Source organism: Emydura macquarii, unplaced genomic scaffold (genome assembly GCF_026122565.2).
Source record: "Emydura macquarii macquarii isolate MOO-44397 ecotype Brisbane River unplaced genomic scaffold, CSIRO-AGI_Emac_v2 contig_2205, whole genome shotgun sequence".
Lineage (NCBI taxonomy): Eukaryota > Metazoa > Chordata > Testudines > Chelidae > Emydura > Emydura macquarii.
In genome coordinates this window covers 18,336,225-18,353,457 of record NW_027132342.1, presented here as the reverse complement: position 1 = coordinate 18,353,457, position 17,233 = coordinate 18,336,225, and the positions used below count along the sequence as shown (strand labels likewise).

Sequence of the window (17,233 nt, the reverse complement as noted above, 5' to 3'; positions counted from 1 at the left end):
GTTGCTCAATATGTTATAGGCCAAACCGTGCCTCAGTCTTGGCAAACATCCTTTCTTCTTCCCATCGTCCATGTTGTTCAGCTGCTGGGCACATTTCCTATCCCTCCTAACGCCACTGGGATTGCAATTCATCACACAAAGGTGAAGAAAGAGATGGGGCCTTTTTTCTCAATCACACCAGACCCAAAAGCAGGGAAAGACTGAGAGAGAAAGGCTGCCCCATTCTATGGATCATTATTCATCATTGTCATCCCTTTTCTGTAGTGTGCCAGGTAAGGTTGCTCTGCCTTGTTGCTGATTTGAGCCAACATGGTCATATTACACCAGCATTTACTACTATGTAAAGTACTGACTGTCACAGTTTCATGCCTAAAGGATCACTGTGGTCTTTCTTCCACTTCATGATAAATTGTGGGGGAACTGGGTGCTCATGAAAATGAATGATAATCACAGGCCTGAGCCACATCTACAGCAGGCAGCTTCCCCACTGATCTCAATAGAGTAGCCAAATCTCTTTACTCCTGGCCTGCTGCACACCAGATACATCAGTCTTAGGCCCCACAAACAACTCTGCATATAGTTCCGCTTTGACCTTCTGCATCCCTAGGATACTCCAGTCCTGGACCAGTCTCATCAACAGAGCCTGCCAATTTGCAGCAAACCGTGCAGTGATTTTGTGATGCGGCTAAAATGTTCTCTGAAAAATAGGCTTAGAATACTGTGGTTTCACTTAACCGCTCCCAGCACCGCTTAACCCCATTGCACCAACGTAACCCCCTCCGCCACCTAAGGATCTCATTGTAGGAAGGAATCAAAACATCAGTCCCATCTCCCATTCCCCGCCCCATCCCCTTTACATTTCTTGGGGACTAAACTGCTGATGCAGTCTGATCTGGCTGTGCTGCCACCTGCTGAGAGAAACGGGCATTGCCTCCCCTTGGTTCACATTTTGAGAGGACATTTCCTGTCAGGTCTGTAACAACATGAGATAGTCCTATTCTGAAGTGAGCTGTGAACCCAGACCTCTGGCGCTGTGCACTGATTGCCAGATGGATTGTCTTTCCTGCAAGGAGACAAGGACCAGGCCTGGTTTGGGGACTCTGGGGTGAAGAGAGTTAAAGTACCTTGAAGAGGTGGTTCTCAGTGGTGCTTTTTGTTAGGATTCCCCAGCTCTTTCAGCTTCTGTCCCATAAGGCTCAGCATGAGGCTGTAGATGTTCAGGCAGGACTTCTGGATCTCCAGGACACCCTGGTACAGCTCTGCTTGGGGATCAGTGAACCTGAAAGCCAGGGGAAAGCAAAGGTCACATCTCAAATGAGAAGTCCCCAGTTCTGAGTCAGGCACAGCTCAGTGCGGAAGCCCTGAGAAGATATAATGTGATGGTTGCCAATATGAAAAGGCACACAAGGTACTATTTAGGTCACCTCCTTCTCTGGGGACACCTTGGTTGACATCCTTGGCTTGACGCAGAGCCAGGCAAACCTGCAGTTTGAAGGGAAGGAGGTGAGCAAAGAGACAATGGAACCAACCCAACTATCAGAGGGATCCTTTAATGTAACCTTCCTGACCTGAGACAGGCAGCCACTCACACAGGGACTAAAATATCTGCTCTGCTGTGCCTCATGCACATGCCCAGAGTCAGCACCTGCACAGGAAAAGGTAAGACCCATCTCTGTAACTTTAATTTGCTCCAACAGCTGCACTAAGGGGGAAATCAAAAAATGATAACCGCAGAAACATTAAAATCTATCTATATAGACACATGAAAACTACCTATAAAGACAGTAAGTCTGCATGCCCACTTGCAACTAATCAGAGATCAACACACAGGTACACACTCCTTGCATTCTCAGAAAGCTGGTGTATGGTATATTACTAACTGTGGGCTTCTTGCCTGCCTCTGCTGGGCCAGATACAGGTGATGTCATTCAAGTAGCAGGAGCATGCTCAAATCCGCCATCCAGTAAGACCTTTTCTCCAAGAGCAAAAGCAGAAGGATCAGGGATTCCCTCCTCTCCACACATTTTCCAGCATAGAGAGAGAGAGAGAGAGAGAGAGAGAGAGAGTGTGTGTGTGTACTGCTCAAGTAATTTTCCCCTGGGGTATGTTGTAATTGCTTATTGGCTCCTGTTAGTGGCTGACTCCCATCAAACCCCCTCCATGCTCTGCAAGTCTCACCTACCTGAGAAGGGGTCCCAGACCTCCCCCATAGGGTCTCGGTATTTCAGACCCCTTCTTCAAATTAGTAGAGGTCAACATACTGCAAAGCACATACTTCCTCCTTCCTTCCCTTTCCTTTGCATAATTTGGACCATCGCTAATGCTAGTGCTATGGCCTTCTGCTATTATGGGTCTGAGAGATGGTGCTAGAGAGGAAAAACACAGTGGGATTCAAACATAGACCCCATAATGTGCAACAGAGCATACATTACAACAAGGTCACTATGACAGACTTTTCATGCCTCTTTTAACCAGGCTGAGGGTACTTCTGTGTCCTGCTCTCCAAATCCTCCTTTCATTTTTTTACTCACTGGGCCAAAATAGTGTGTATTCAGGGACCCGGGGGGAGGAAGAGGGGAGCAGTGATTTACATGATAGTGCACTAGTGGCTTAAATGCTGTCAAGTTTTTTGTAGGCATCATGGGAAAGGGGAGTTTTGAAGAGGTATTTGAAGGACAGTCCATTAGTTTTGTGGCTATTTACAGAGAGCTCCTCTCAATTGGGAGGAGCAGCATGGGAGAAAACACAAAGGTGTTTTTTTGAAAACTTAACAAGTGACTAATTGGAGGCAGAAGTTGACACCTTGATACTGAATGAGAGATGACAGGGAGAGTGAGGTTAAGCCATGGAGGGCCTTGAAAGTGAATACAAGTATCTTTGTTTGATGCAATAAAAAAGGGGGAACCAGCAGAGGATGCAAAGAGGAGTGACTTAGTCAAAGTGACGGGCTAAGAGAATGATCTTGGCAGACGCATTCTGAACAGATATAAATGGGGTAAGATTGCATTTGCCAAGGGCAGAAAGAAGGATACTGCAGTAATCACGATGTGAGATGATGAGAGCCTGGATGAGAGTTTTAGTCATTTGGGTGGACAGGACAATGTTTTTCTTAAAGAACCTGCAGTGTTTAGATATAGCTGGAATGTTAGGACCTAGAGAGAGATCTGAGTTGAAGAGGATGCCATGTTATGGGCCTGAGTGACAGACAGGATGATAGTGTTGTCTCACAGGGATCAAGAAAGGAGGCCGGGGGGGGACATTATGAGCTTTGTTTCAGCCATATTGTGCTTGAGCTGAGCTCATCATCCATGAGATGTCAGAGAGACAGATTAAGATTTTAGTTTGGACAGAAAGAGATGGGTCTGGAGTAGAGAATAACAGGAAGGCAGCAATCTGGGAAGTTAGAATTTTTACCTGAAAATAGTATTTCTGCATCTCCAATACACCAATATGGAATAATGAGGGGTCTTGTGACACCACAGGAGTAAGACACAATATCACTAATCTCACTGAAAAAACATTTTGGTGCCAAAGGCTCTAGTTCCCAGCCTGTGTCTCCCAGGATGCTTATGTGAAGTTTTCATGATCCCCATAAAGAAAAGAATGTTAATAGGGAGAATGTTAAAAAGATTCAGTAAAATTAGTGAAAAGCATGTTCTCCGGTGCATGAATAACAATGGATAATCTGCCAACAATAGGTCGACTGTAAAAACTGCAGAAACTACCCAAGTAGCTTCTGCATACTAAAATCAATGAATTCCTACTGATTCCAGAAATCCATGTCTGTTCAGTAACACAAGGGGAGGCTGTTCCAGACTGTTGTGTGGGAGATACTGAAACACTGTTTACAGATATTATAATGTCAACAACTCCTATATGCCGGTCTGGAATACAGCACTTTGTCCTGCTGCCTCACGTAGAGAATAGAGGTTGGAAATTAGTGAAGACAGATTATTCTCAGCACCATACTCAGAGGGTATATCTACACTGCTCACTAAGACAGGCTATGACTCAGGTTTGAGCCCATGCCCTGCTCTCATCCACATACAAATCAGTCTGATTTGGGTCAGCAAGCACTCAGGACCTGGGTCCTAGCACCCTTCTAGGAAGGTGGGTCAGAGCCCAAATCTCTGACTCAGATCCAAGCCTTGTAATTTTGCAGTGTTGATGCAGGTAAGCTGCAAACTAGCATCAGGAAGCTTGGATACTGCAGTATGGACGCATTAGCATGGCTGTGAGACTGGGGTGCGGCAATTTGTAAGCCTGGGTTTGCAATGTGGTGTGGATGCTCAAGTCCACAAGCTCAGGTCCCACAGAGTCGGGTTTATGATGCAGCATAGAGATACCTTTAAAGGCCATGTCAACAGAGATCAAGGTTTGACTCCTGTGGGGCTGGCTAAACAAAGGCAAGAATGCCAGATAGCAACTGTGCAGCTTCCTGCCACAAGACCTGCTATCTTTCTACCTGGAAAGTGCAGCAGCCCAGGTGTTGAGATAACAAGACCTCCTTTGGCTGCATGGGATTCCCACATACAAGCTTTATTCAGCTGAGCCAAGGTTCAGTAGCCATCTGCTTCCATCATGGGCTCTTCCTAAATGAAAGTCATTGAGAAGAATGAAAGCACTTAGTTTCTTCCAGACACAATGTTAAGGCTCTTCTAAAATCAGGGTCATGACAGAGGCACCCTTTGGCATTAGAGAAGGATGATATCTAGGTAAAACAGCTCCTTATTTGAGATAAGGAGCCTGGAGGTGGAATAAAGGAAGTGTGATGGGGTGTTCATCTCGCATTTGCCCTGAAAGGGTGAATGCAGACTGAGAATGGGGCTAATTAACCCATAGCTGAGAGGAATCAGGTGGTTAAGCAATCCCCTGACTGAGTGAGGGAGCCCAGCTGAGGAGGAAGGAGCTGGACTGGATTTATAAAGCCAGGAAATTGGATGCAGAGGGGGCTGCTGGAAACAGCTGTAGTCACTTCCTAGAAGATGAGAGAAGTGTTTGGAGGCTGCAGAGATGTGTAGCCGGCAGTTGCTCCCGGTGAGAAGGGAGTGGTGAAGCTGGCAAACCAGGGGGAGTCAGTTGGTAAGGAAAGAGCTCAGGCAACGGCAGTAAGGTCCAGGAGGGAACAGAGGTTGGCTGCTGGCTAGAGGGTCCCTGAGCCGGAACCTGGAGTAGAGGGCAGGCCTGGGTTCCCCTGCCAGTTACTGAGGGAGTGGCACCTTGGGGCAATGAATGGCAAGACTGCCTGAGACTCCTGGTGAGGAAAGACAGCTGCCCAAGATTGCTGAAGGAAGACTTTGATACTGTGGAAGGGGGAAACATGGATAGTGACCTGGCCTGAGGGCTGAGTCATGAAGAGGAGACTGCAGCTCGTGGAGCGAGAGAGGGGCTGCAGACCCAAAATGAGGAGGAGGAGAGATGGCATGCAAAGGGCGTTGACATCACACGTATTCCCTGGAGTGACCAGGAGGAGGTGCCATCCTAGTGGTTTGTCAAATGCCCCATCACAGGACGGAATCCTTCTTAAAACCATTTTGCCTTGGTGAAGCACAAGGGAAGTGAGGAGGAAGCACTAGAAGCCCAGATGCCAGGGTCATGGGTGAAAAAACAATATAGAGAGAGACAACAAACACCTCCTGAGCCCTCCTCATGGACATCATGGCAACCAAGGTACGATCTACTGATTGACAGACACGTGGAATATTGGTGAACGGATCAGAGACTCTCCAGGGGAGAGCAGTATGTCTACCTGGGGCTCTTATCACAGGCACATTCCTGAAAAAAGAGCCGTTAAGCGTTGCCCAGTTTCTAGGTGCCCTGATAATCTCCTCCCAATAGTGATAAGAGCAGAGACATAATTTCTTCTGAACCGTTGTGCACCCTGAAAGAGCCAGCCCTATCCAAACAGGCTGGCAGCTGTGGTCATCACTCTACAACTGTCAGGCTCCAACAGAGAGATCGCTTTTAGTGGGGGGGACTCCGATAATCACCAGGACAGAAAGGGTTTACAGAGAGGGAAATGGGAAGGATTTTGCCCAGTGCTTTTGGTACACGGGCTCCAGAGTGGAAGAGGGACAGCTGAAGGGCTCTAGCCCAGGGGACCATTCTTGTTACAGGGTAGCAGGAGACACAGCTGGTGTACTCCCTCTCTGACAGGGCAGCATTGTTAAGATTGAAACTTACTACTTCTATTCACTGCTCTCTTGTAGGACTGAGACAGATTCTGAGGTGCATCAGGGTCATGGGAAGTTGAGACTTAGGACACATTCACCTCCACCCCAGTTCCACAAAGCCATTCCAGTGCCCATCAAATAGCTATCTCTGCCTCCTGCAGAAAGTGACCCACAGGCAAGTCCAGGGTCCAAGCATGGAATAACTGCCAGGCCCTCCTTCCTTCAATGGGCTGCCAACTGTACAGTCAGTTCTGCAAAAGCTCCTGGTCAGACTCTGTGTTGACTTATACTACGTGCAACCCCAGTGATTTTAATGGGATTCCATAGCATAGCAGCCAGTACAGAACTTGGCCCCCCGACTGCTGATCTCAGAGTGAAGGGGGGGGAAGGGGGAGAGGAGGAGCGTGTAGTTCTGTGCACCAGGGGGAAATCCATGAAGCAGAATCTCAAATATTTCTGGTGGTGAACTGCTCTCCCTATGTTATGAATGTCCACAGACAGTAAATAATAGAATGGCCTTACCCCTCCTTGACTATCCATTTAGTTTCCCTTGTAAACTTCTTGTAGGCAACTGGTTTAATTATTTTAGTCCAATAAGGAACGATCCCCTGCAGGTTCTTTAGGGAACAGTGAAATAAACTGGAGAATTTCTCTGCTGAAGGAACTCAGTCCGTGGTTTGCATGTCTTGTAAATGTTTCACTGTGTCAAACATCCTGTCCCCTTATTGCAGTGAATGAAATAGGATGGACACTACTTTTGTTACCCTACAAAGTTATTCCAGCACCCTCTGGAGAGGAGCTAGCAGTCTGATGTGATGAGCTTTCATTAAATATGAAAAATCTGTCACTGACCTCAGGAGTTCCTAAGAATGGGAGCTAGTCAGAAGCACTCTGGAAAGGACAGGACTGAGTACCTTGATCTCTCCTGTGGGAAGCACTGAAGTGAAATGAATAATTCCTTCTTCTTTATTTCTTTACAGTGTCTGTGTTTCTTTTTCCTCTATTGCTGCTTCCATCTCCTCACCCTGGTCGCTGAATTATTTTTCTCCCTCCAAACTAAGGATGCACTGACTAGATCACATCCCCTCCCAGAGTTGGGAAAAACATACCCAGTTATACTCTGCTCTGCTGCAATACCTATGACACAGGCGGCTGCAGCTTCAGAGAGGCTTTGTGCCAAATGTAAGAGAGATTTTGAAAAATGCCTTATTTAGTTTATAGAATATCAGGCATGTCCTCATACAAGTATTTTTTTAAAAGCATCCCTTTGGATTTGCAATAACCACTTGGAAGCTTCAGCCCCATCCATCTTGCTCTCTTCAAGCAAGTGTCACCTTTTGTCACCTCTAAGGGTTAGTCCCCATAAGAAGTTCAGAGTTTACCACAGCTACCAGCTACGAGAGTTCCTCCATTAGCTTAAGCAGTAGAGATTCCTGCATTTAGTAAAGAAGTGTAACAAATTCAAAGCATGCTGATGGCCCAAGGTGCACCCTAAACTGCTCTGCCATGATGCTGTCATAGTTCAAAGGAGCAGGCTGGACAGAGCTGAAGCTCTGGGATAAGGAATGTCATGGGTATGTCAAAGAAACCAAAAAAGTTGGGTGAGAAAGGGCTTGGGTTCCACTGGCATAACTCTGCACCCCTACACACCATAGGTAGCACTCACTTCCTGGAAGAATAAACAATACACAGCCCTCTCTACCTCCCCAGAACCATCCATCCATGACAAGGAACTGACCTTAGCATACAGAAATGCTTAATTCATTGGGGATTTGCTGGCAAACTGTCTCAATGAAAGCTTGTCAAATATCACCAACATAGGCATTTGATTAGCAAGGGGTCTGAAGCTGCAGGAAGAAACTTCTTTAGTGCCACTTCCCTTGAGCAAAATATTTAATATTATGAAGAACATAAAAAAACTGGTCAGTCCCTCTTTCTCACCTGCTCCATAGTGTAGAGGAGAGTGAGACAACACTCAGAAAAATCAGAAAATAGTTTAATTTGGATGTGAATATGAAACCTGCTTTTTCACAGCCTTACTCCAACAGAGGGAATCATGGAAGGCCACTCAGACAATGGGACTGGGTTTTAAAAAATCAGATCACTTCATGACTATTAACAACAAATATAACTATTTAAGATGACAATGACAAAGTAACCAAACTTCATCCTTTAACATGTAAATTGCTGGAATCAGAAAAATAATGACAGCACCTATTTTTTCCATTGTTTGCACTCTAGTTATTCTGGGTTGCTGGGTTTCTTTTTAATTAAACCATTCCCCTTCATTTCTCTATCCATTATTTCTCTAAAGATGGGATGTTCAGCTGTCTTTTGTTTCAAATTTAGGTTAGTCTGAATTGTTAAGACCTAGATTTCAGATTTAGTGGAGTGTAGGGTTTATCTAGAGCCCTTTTATCTTCATGGAAACACATAGCATTTCGCCTTATTTACATTAAGAATCACTATGGAGTGCAGTTCATTCTGCATCTCCCATTTCTTTGCTGTGAGGCCAAAATGTCTGAAATTCCCATGTAGATTTATCAGGTTGTGAAGGGGGCTTGTTCTTTGCAATTCTGCAAGGGTTTTTAACAATGGCTTTCTTGGGAGGAACAATCAAGTTTGTGTGGAAACACCATAATTGCACTGAAATCAAAGTGTACATTTGAAGTGTCCCAGTCCCCAGCAAACGCGAACTGGTTGTATTGGAAGTAAAGATTATGTGCTTTTTAATACCTCTCATTAACAAGCAAATGATCATTTGGTATCATTTTGCTTTGAGTGTACTAAGCAGTCTCCTCCTATTTGTTTCTCAATACTCACTTTTAGATATTCTTAGTCAAAGGACAACTTTGGGAACACCCCAACTCCTCTCTCCTGCTGCCACACATCTAGTTAGTGTTGTCAGTCCTTGTGGCCACCAATTTTCTTCACTGTAGCTTAAGCTTCCTGGAAAATTAAGGTCTGGCCATCAGACAGTAAGCAAGATGTTTAAAAGTTTAGCTTTCAGTTGCGTACTTGGTTTAACTGGAATCATGTTTAAAGTTTTATGCTAATCTCTTCTCTGTTCTGGATTAAGTTTTAACTGGTTTTGTGTATAATTAAAGTTTGCAAAGAACTTTCATAGCATATTTAGGCATAGACAGCGTTATAGGGAGTGTAAAAGGGGGATAAATTTCTGACTCAAAATCAGTAGGACCAGTCTCTAGAAGAAGAGAAAGATGGGGGTGGAGGAATTCTCCTCTTGTCAGACACAGTGGTTGATTTTTTTAGCATTACTTGGAAAGCAAATATTTAAGTTCAGTAGCTTTTATATATTTCACTCCCTTCCCTGACATTTGATCTTACCTCAGGGAATTGTTTAGTTCAAAATCATATCCATTTTTCTCATTCAGAGTGGGGAAAGTTCCAAATTTGACTTCAGGCCGTTTCTTGCATCAGGGTATTGTTTAGAATAGCTGAACAGGTGGAAACTTATTTTCGGTCAGATATATAAAAGTATGAAAATATTGGTTGTGCCAGGCAACAGGGAGCTTATTTCAATGTTTAACAAGTGCAGATATTCACAATATATTTAACCTAACATGTGCATTTCAATCAGGAGCTTTCTGAGTGGCTTAATAGTTGAGGGATCACTGTATAGATATGGTCAACCATTTACTATGGGTAGCTGGATAATGCCTCAGGAATTCAGATGTGGCATAATAGTGCAAAAAATAGAATACACTTTCTTCATAAGACTCGTGATCCCAAGCTTCACATCACCAAATAGGCTACACAGGGGGTTCTGATAGTGCCAATTTCTCATATAAAATTACACATAATAATTTTAATAAAGATGAACTTATTAAATGGGAAAAGCCTCCTCTATCAATATTGGATTGAGTAGCTGTAATATCCTGCCCAGGATATTATATCCCCATCCAGACGTATCCCTTTAATTTAAATTTTCTTTTTGTTAACCTTTATAGAATTGTCACTGCTTTCTTATGGAGGGGGAAGAAACCACATGTTGCTTTAAATAAATTCAGTTGCCCAAAACAGAAGGATGATAATGGGCTGATTTCAAAAAGTACTTTTGGGCTACCCTTATAGAATACATTGGACCTCAGAGCCAATGGATAGCACTTGACTGGGAATAAAATAACTTGCACCTCCTCCAGTTGCTTTAATAAAGACCTCTTCGTAAGCGTGATTATTTGTATATTCCAACTACGCACCATCCCAATATACAAAGTACAATCAAAATGTGGCAAAAGGTGAGAAAAGACCTCTGAATATGATATAAAACTTCATGGGAGCTGTCAGTATTAGGAGATCTGTGTTTCTCACAATGACTAATTGATCCTGTATTCCAAACATGAGCAAATTTGAGCTGTGGGCCTTAGACAGTACTGCACTATGCAATGAAATAAAATAAAAAGCACAAAGAGTAGGTTGCCCACGTGTACAACAAACCAGATTTAAATAAGCGTAAGCAACACTACCTACAACTCAGAAGCCACATATTAAAACTTTCCAAATACTAACAAAGATCTACAGGAACATGCGCTGTATTAAAAAGCTGACACTACAACCCATGAAGGCCAAACAGTTTATATCAGCAGCCTACACTGTACGAATTAACCTAGTGCAAGGGAATTTTGCAGGAACCATCATTCTTTGGAATAAAGACCTAATATCAAATTTAACCAAAAGCTGTGGTTGGAAGCTATATCAAACACATACTGTATTTCCAGAAATAATACACTAACGCAAACATTAGGCTGATTTTTGGTTTCTCATTTCTGTTCCCCAGCTCCTTATTCAAAGGCACACAATTTAACAACAACAACAAAAACCAGTGTAAATTAAAATTTTTAGAAATGTCATGAAAATAAAATAAAATTTTATAGCAACATACAAGTTTTTAAAGATAGGCTTTTCTGAGATGAAAGCAAGATGCCTGTCCCACATGGTGTAAATTGCCTCAATTTGAATAAGTAACTGAGATTTGGTAATGCATAAAGGACAAAATCCTGCCTGGGTCACCCTAAGTGACATGTCTCTCTGACCCTTAGATTGTTTTGAAATAGCTGGCACATGCTACTCCTAAACCCAAAGCTTTATATTTACACAGTACAGTGCCACAAGACACCCTCCATCCCACCTTCTATTTTGCAAATCTATCTTACAATGGCTAAGTATGTCAGTAAATACTATCTATTATTATAGATTACTGTTTGTTAAATTATTTTAAAGATTAATGCTACCTTCAAATGACGTGGAAAGGAGCAATAGAGTGGGCAGATGAAAGGTTTTTCTGGGGTAGGATGTTTCATTCTCTGAATTATAAGTGAATGGTAGTTGAAAAGATGCAGTCCAGAACTTTGACAGAATAAACAAATTGTATCTTGTTTCCCTTCAACTTACCTCATCATACACAGAAGTATCCAGTGGATATAGTTAAAGGACAAATCTTTCAGTTTTTCTGGAATCAGACTCAACTGCAAATATAATGCAAAAGATACCTGGTTCGTCATGAGTGAAATGATGTTTACTCAATTGGCAAATCATTGCACTTGTTTGCTTTGACTTTGAAACTGTAATATAAGCTGCACTTACTTACTAATATGACACAGAATATTAATATTAATTGAGGAATTGTTGCTTTTGTTGTTAGTGCTGATTGCTGCTGACACATGCCAAAGAATTTACATTAGAAGACTCTGCTTTGTACAGATGGGAAGTTTCATCATAACCTAGAATTGCTGCATAATTTGGTGGTGTCTGCCTGTCCATAAGGAATTTGGTATGGTCTGTTATCCTGACACAACCCACGACTACACCAAATGTCCACATGGAGGGTGGTGGGGTGATTAGTAAAGGGATAGGTGTAGGGGGGCCAGGAATTATTTTCCATGTAATTTGAATGTAACATTAATATTTAAAATGTTTCAAATATTGATTAGTTTAATAGAGGACCTCAGAATTGCGTGTATAAATAAAGCAGAGCTTAAGTAAGTAAAGATCCTGTCATTAGTTATAAAGTTGTTGCGGTAACACTGGAACACACAATGGTTCCATAAGTTTGGAAACGCTCAGAGCTGGTGTTTCTATGATGGTGTGACAGGTGCATTATGCTGTGCAGAAATAACACTTTGGGGTAGGGAGTGGTATGTGCCAGCTACTTCACAACAATCTAACAGGGACAGGCACTTGGGATGAGCGGAGAAGGATTTTGTCATTTACACATTTCAAATCTCAAATAGTTATTCAGATTATCAGGCAATTATGCTATGGAGGTTTGGGGTCTTGCTTTCAACTCAGAAAAGTATATTCTTAAAAACATGAATATATGTTGTTATACAAGTCAATCTCACTTATTGTGGTGAAATTTCTAAAAATGTAAACTTACTGATTTTTTTAATAAAGTTTTCCTTTTATGTATCTTCAGGCTCCTCCTAGGATCTTTATACTCCTTAGAAGCTTTATTTCTCCTGGACTACGAGACAATATGCCAAAAAGTGCACAGCATTTGCATTAAGTGTAAATAAGATGCCTCCTATTTTCATGCCACATGGCCATGTCTACTAACACAAACATTTTGGGCAGAAGTAATACACACAATAAAGGAGGCATTTGGAAATTGTCATTCCTACACAACTGAGTGTCTTTGGCTTTGCTAACATATTGAAACATCATTAAATGGAGATGAGCGCTCTGCTACTCCCTTAACCCTGGCCATAAATGCAGCCCTGACAAGTGATCCATCGCAGCAAGGCCACCACAGGCTGAGTACCTTGCCCTGATCAGAGTAAACCTCACAAAGGAGCAAGTCCCAGCAAGAGCAACACAGAACTTGGACCAGTTCAAAAGGGAGCGGGAAACTACAAATGATTATTGCAAAATAAACAGAGACTTACCTCTATTGTATGGTTCTGTATCCCCTGATTATTATTATATAGCTATATCACCACCTTTGCTCAGATTTATCACTGAAAAAAAGAGGAAAACATTAGTTATATACATATTCTTGTCATGTGCAATAAAAAGTGTTCAAGGGAAAATAGCATCTCATGCACACTAAATATGAATATGAACAAAGTCATATACATTGTTCCATATGCACAGGGCTGCTCACCTGGAACAGCCATCAACCTCCGGACTCAACCCAGTTTGAAATAATCTCTCAGCAATGGCAGTTCAGTGTCAGCCTCTTCTGGCCCCACCACCAATCTGGGTTAGGCACCATCCACAAACTTCAGAAAAAACTCAGGTGAGGCATCATCTTGAAAGAGTGGACTCTTTGAAAGGTTATATTATAACCACTCTGAGGGTCATAGTCCTATACATGGAACAGAACAAAGGAGGATATCGGTCCTGTGTCTTGGTGGCATCTGGAGTGCAAGAGACAGTGCTCTTACAGTGACAGAAGGAACACAAGCTCACCGTCAAACATGGATAATCTACTAAGGACCATTGCACCAGCCAGAGGGACCACAGTTGATGGCATCACACCAGGCGTCATGCCTATCCAGTTACTATCATGAAAAACACAACAGGTTCAAGGTGGCTAATCCACCTCAGCATCTGCACAGACCTCTGCAATCAGAATTGTTTTGTGAAAAAGAAGTAGCTGCGTGATCAAAGAGTCAGCATGATTCAGAGGTAGTAGTTATTGACCAATGTCCAATAAGAGTCAAAATAATCCTCTCACCTGACAAGAGAGGTTCAAGTCATCTACCTGGACCTCCATTCTAGAGATCTCAATTTGTGTATTTTAATAACCAGCTAGATTAGTTAGTTAGTGGTTTTAGGTTGAAAATGTTTTATTTGCATTTGATTTTTTTAAAAAGGAAGATATAACAGATTCCTCTTCAGGCCACAGATATTTGCCCTGTCATGTGACATGGTATCAACCCTGGTGTGACTGGAGCCAGAGACAAAATTCAGTGTACTAAACCTTTTTATGGAGATGCCAGTCATGAGTTTTGCACATAAGGTAACCTCTTTGGCAACCTCTTTGTTATAAGAATACAATGTATCCTCCCAAAATTACAAACTTACTTTTAATTAGAATTTAGGGACAAATTAGAAATCAGGCATCATTTATTTATTTATTTATTTTAACAGTGAGGATGATTAGCAATTGAAACAAAGTACCAAGATCAGTGGTGGATTCTCCATCTCTTGATGTCTTTAAGACTGGATGTCTTTCTGGAACACATGCTTCAGTCAAACACAAGTTATTGGGGTCAATACTGGGGTAACTGGTTGAAATGTAATGGCCTGTGATATACAGATAAGACTACATGAGCTAATTGTCCCTCCTGACCTTGCACTTTATGAAAACTATGAATGGAGTATAGAATGAATTCTCTGAGAATTTACAAGTAATCCTGTATTAGTGTAAGAGTTAACATTCATTTTAAAATGAGTGCTTTAAGAAATTTAGCATTTGGTGCCAGACCATTTCTTGTTCTAAAATTAATGATGGAAGAAAATCAACAATTGTTGTATTGCACTGCTATGATTATTTTAAAGACATTAGTGTAAGTTCATAATCAAGGTTGCACCGTAATTTTCCTTTTAATTAGACCATTGTAATCCTTTCATTTTGTTCTGTCTTGAATATTTTTGAAAAACATATTTGGAAATATAAATCTTAGCATGCTTGTATTTTCAAAAATACATTTGGATTCAAAAGTAATGTAATTTTTAAATTACAGCATTTTTAAAGTCACATTTTTTCAGATTTTTCAAACAGCACATCTCACCTTTTTTGGAGCACCCTTTTGGTTAAAAACCACAACAAGCAGACACCTCAAAATGTACACACATTATTTAGTAAAATTCTTAGAGAAAAATTACCTTAAAATGAAGTTAAAGTTGAGAATACTTAGCAGTAATTTAGGGTAAATAATCTACAAGGACATTGTAATTATCCAAAAACTAAGCATTATAAATCCAGGAAATTCAAACTTAAGGTTAAACTTAAGAAAAAAATCCAAAGGTGTTAGTGTATAGAAATGCATACAGGACACCCAAACAACCTTAACTCTGCCTTAACTGAGAGACTTTTCAAAATTCCCTACTAATTGAAACTCATTGCATAAGCTATCTTTGAAAATAAAGCTTTTAAGATTATTGATAAATTTCCCCATTATTCTTCATAACTAAAAGTGTATCCTTCAGCAAAAATCTTAACTTGGCCCGGTAATAACTCCATGGGAGATTGTGGGGAGGAAGAGAGAGAAAAGGCGGCGGGGGAAATCCCTTTAAAAATCAGTTTAATGTGGGTCCATGCATTTTAAAATACCTTAATGAAAATTACACAGCTTTTGCATGGCTACACTCATCATGGTCATGCTCATACAACCCTAATAAAAAAAAGCCACCCTCTCCCCCCCAGCACATCTCCTGGATAAAAAAGGATACAAAGCAATATACATACGAGAGATCAGCACCATAAGAGCCTCAGTGATACTGTAATGAATCTTCCAGCCAGTCTGATTAATCTGTCTAGGGTGAACCTGCTGCTGCTATTCTGGCTCCTGGCTACAGGCAGCCATGTGGGGAAGGTCTAGGGCAGTTTGGAGGATGGTTGGAGATCAGAAGAGTCAGTGATGGAGGCAGCTGTTTCTGGTGGCTGCTTAGGGTGACTGAGCTGAGGACTGTGAAACTGCTTATGTGCAATTGGGTCTCTTTCAAATTAAGAGCAAGAGGGCTCCCATGCATTGTGTTAATAAGAATAGGATGTAAATAAACAGGGTTACACCAGATCTGACTCCATTACATCAGTTTCTTTCCACCTCCTGCAAGGCCCAGAATCAATCACTGTCCAGCCCACGGGCAACAATATATACATATTCAACAACAGGGTCACCCAGGAACCGGATGGTACATCTGGGTAACAGTGTAGAGACCTCAGTCTAAATCAATGACTTAAATCTGAGAATTAAACCAAGGCTGCTAAATGGCCAGAGTTTGTCAGGAAGAGACAAAAAGGTGTTCAGGAGCTTTTCAAAAATGCCTGTTTTTATAAACTGAGTCTTGAATTTGGCACACACTGGCCATGGCTCAAACACCTGCCCCTGTGAGTCCACAAGTGTTTACAGTCATAGTTTCTCTGAGCATATGCAGTAACAATTGGCACATCCACGCTTAGAATCTAACCCTACTAATTATAGAGACACTAGTTATAGCTCAATAGATACGGTTGAGCTGAGCCTTGCAGTTAAAGCTGAGATTCAACTTTTGTATTATATATGAAGAATACAACATATCCTCCCCCAAACTTACCACACTTACTTGTTGGGTCTACTTTGCATCTAACTTCTGCCTGTAAACCAGGGCACTTTGGGGTTCATCTTCTCCTTGAAGCGCCGCACACAGAGAGATAGGGAATCTCGCTCTGCCCTAAGCCTCTCTCAGGTGTAGGGTTGTTCATATTTACCCCGCTTTATTTATCCAAACCGCAGCAGGCCTGCTGTCATAGCCATGAGTCTGATTCTCCACAGTGTGGAGGGCCTGCAGAACAGACGATGGGATTTTGACCACTGCCACTGAGCAGATCTGTGCATAAGATCAACATTACTAATAGGCTCCAATAGAGGCTGGATTTTATTTCTGTGGTACTTTCTTGTTCTCTTTATGGCAATCTTCATCTTTTGTTAACATTCCTGTGAAAAGAACACTTTGTACCGGATAGTAACCTTATCACCCTCATGTGACCGAGGGTCCCCTGGGTGCCAACTGGTGGAGAGCACGAGGTGCACAGGGTTCACCAAAGGGTGGCATGTAAGGTCTCTATAGTGAGCCAGGAGTAGTCTGCTCATCACAATCATTGGGAAATGCACGTACAGATAGATATATCTATATTGAAAATGATGTTCCTAAAGTCTAAGGCAGATCACCAAGAGTGACATCCCTCAGGAATGTTCCTTTCAGATAGGTGGTAACAGATGCTTCTCTTCCTGTCTGATCATATGGGCCTTGTCTGCCTCACAGTGTATGCCTATCTGCATACTGAGCCTAATGCTGTCCAAGAGATTGGGAAATCCACAAGAGAGGAAAGC

The 17,233-nt window shown here is 42.1% G+C and overlaps 1 long non-coding RNA gene across 1 annotated transcript; it reads right to left on the bottom strand.

Annotated features, from left to right (window-relative positions):
- Positions 1–1,203: 1,203 nt before the first annotated feature.
- LOC137160753 (uncharacterized) lies at positions 1,204–13,448 on the bottom strand. The gene is made up of 3 exons (XR_010921976.1): positions 13,297–13,448; positions 13,079–13,150; positions 1,204–1,279 (listed from the first exon to the last, which is right to left on the bottom strand). It is a non-coding gene; the product is annotated as an uncharacterized lncRNA (long non-coding RNA).
- Positions 13,449–17,233: the final 3,785 nt, after the last annotated feature.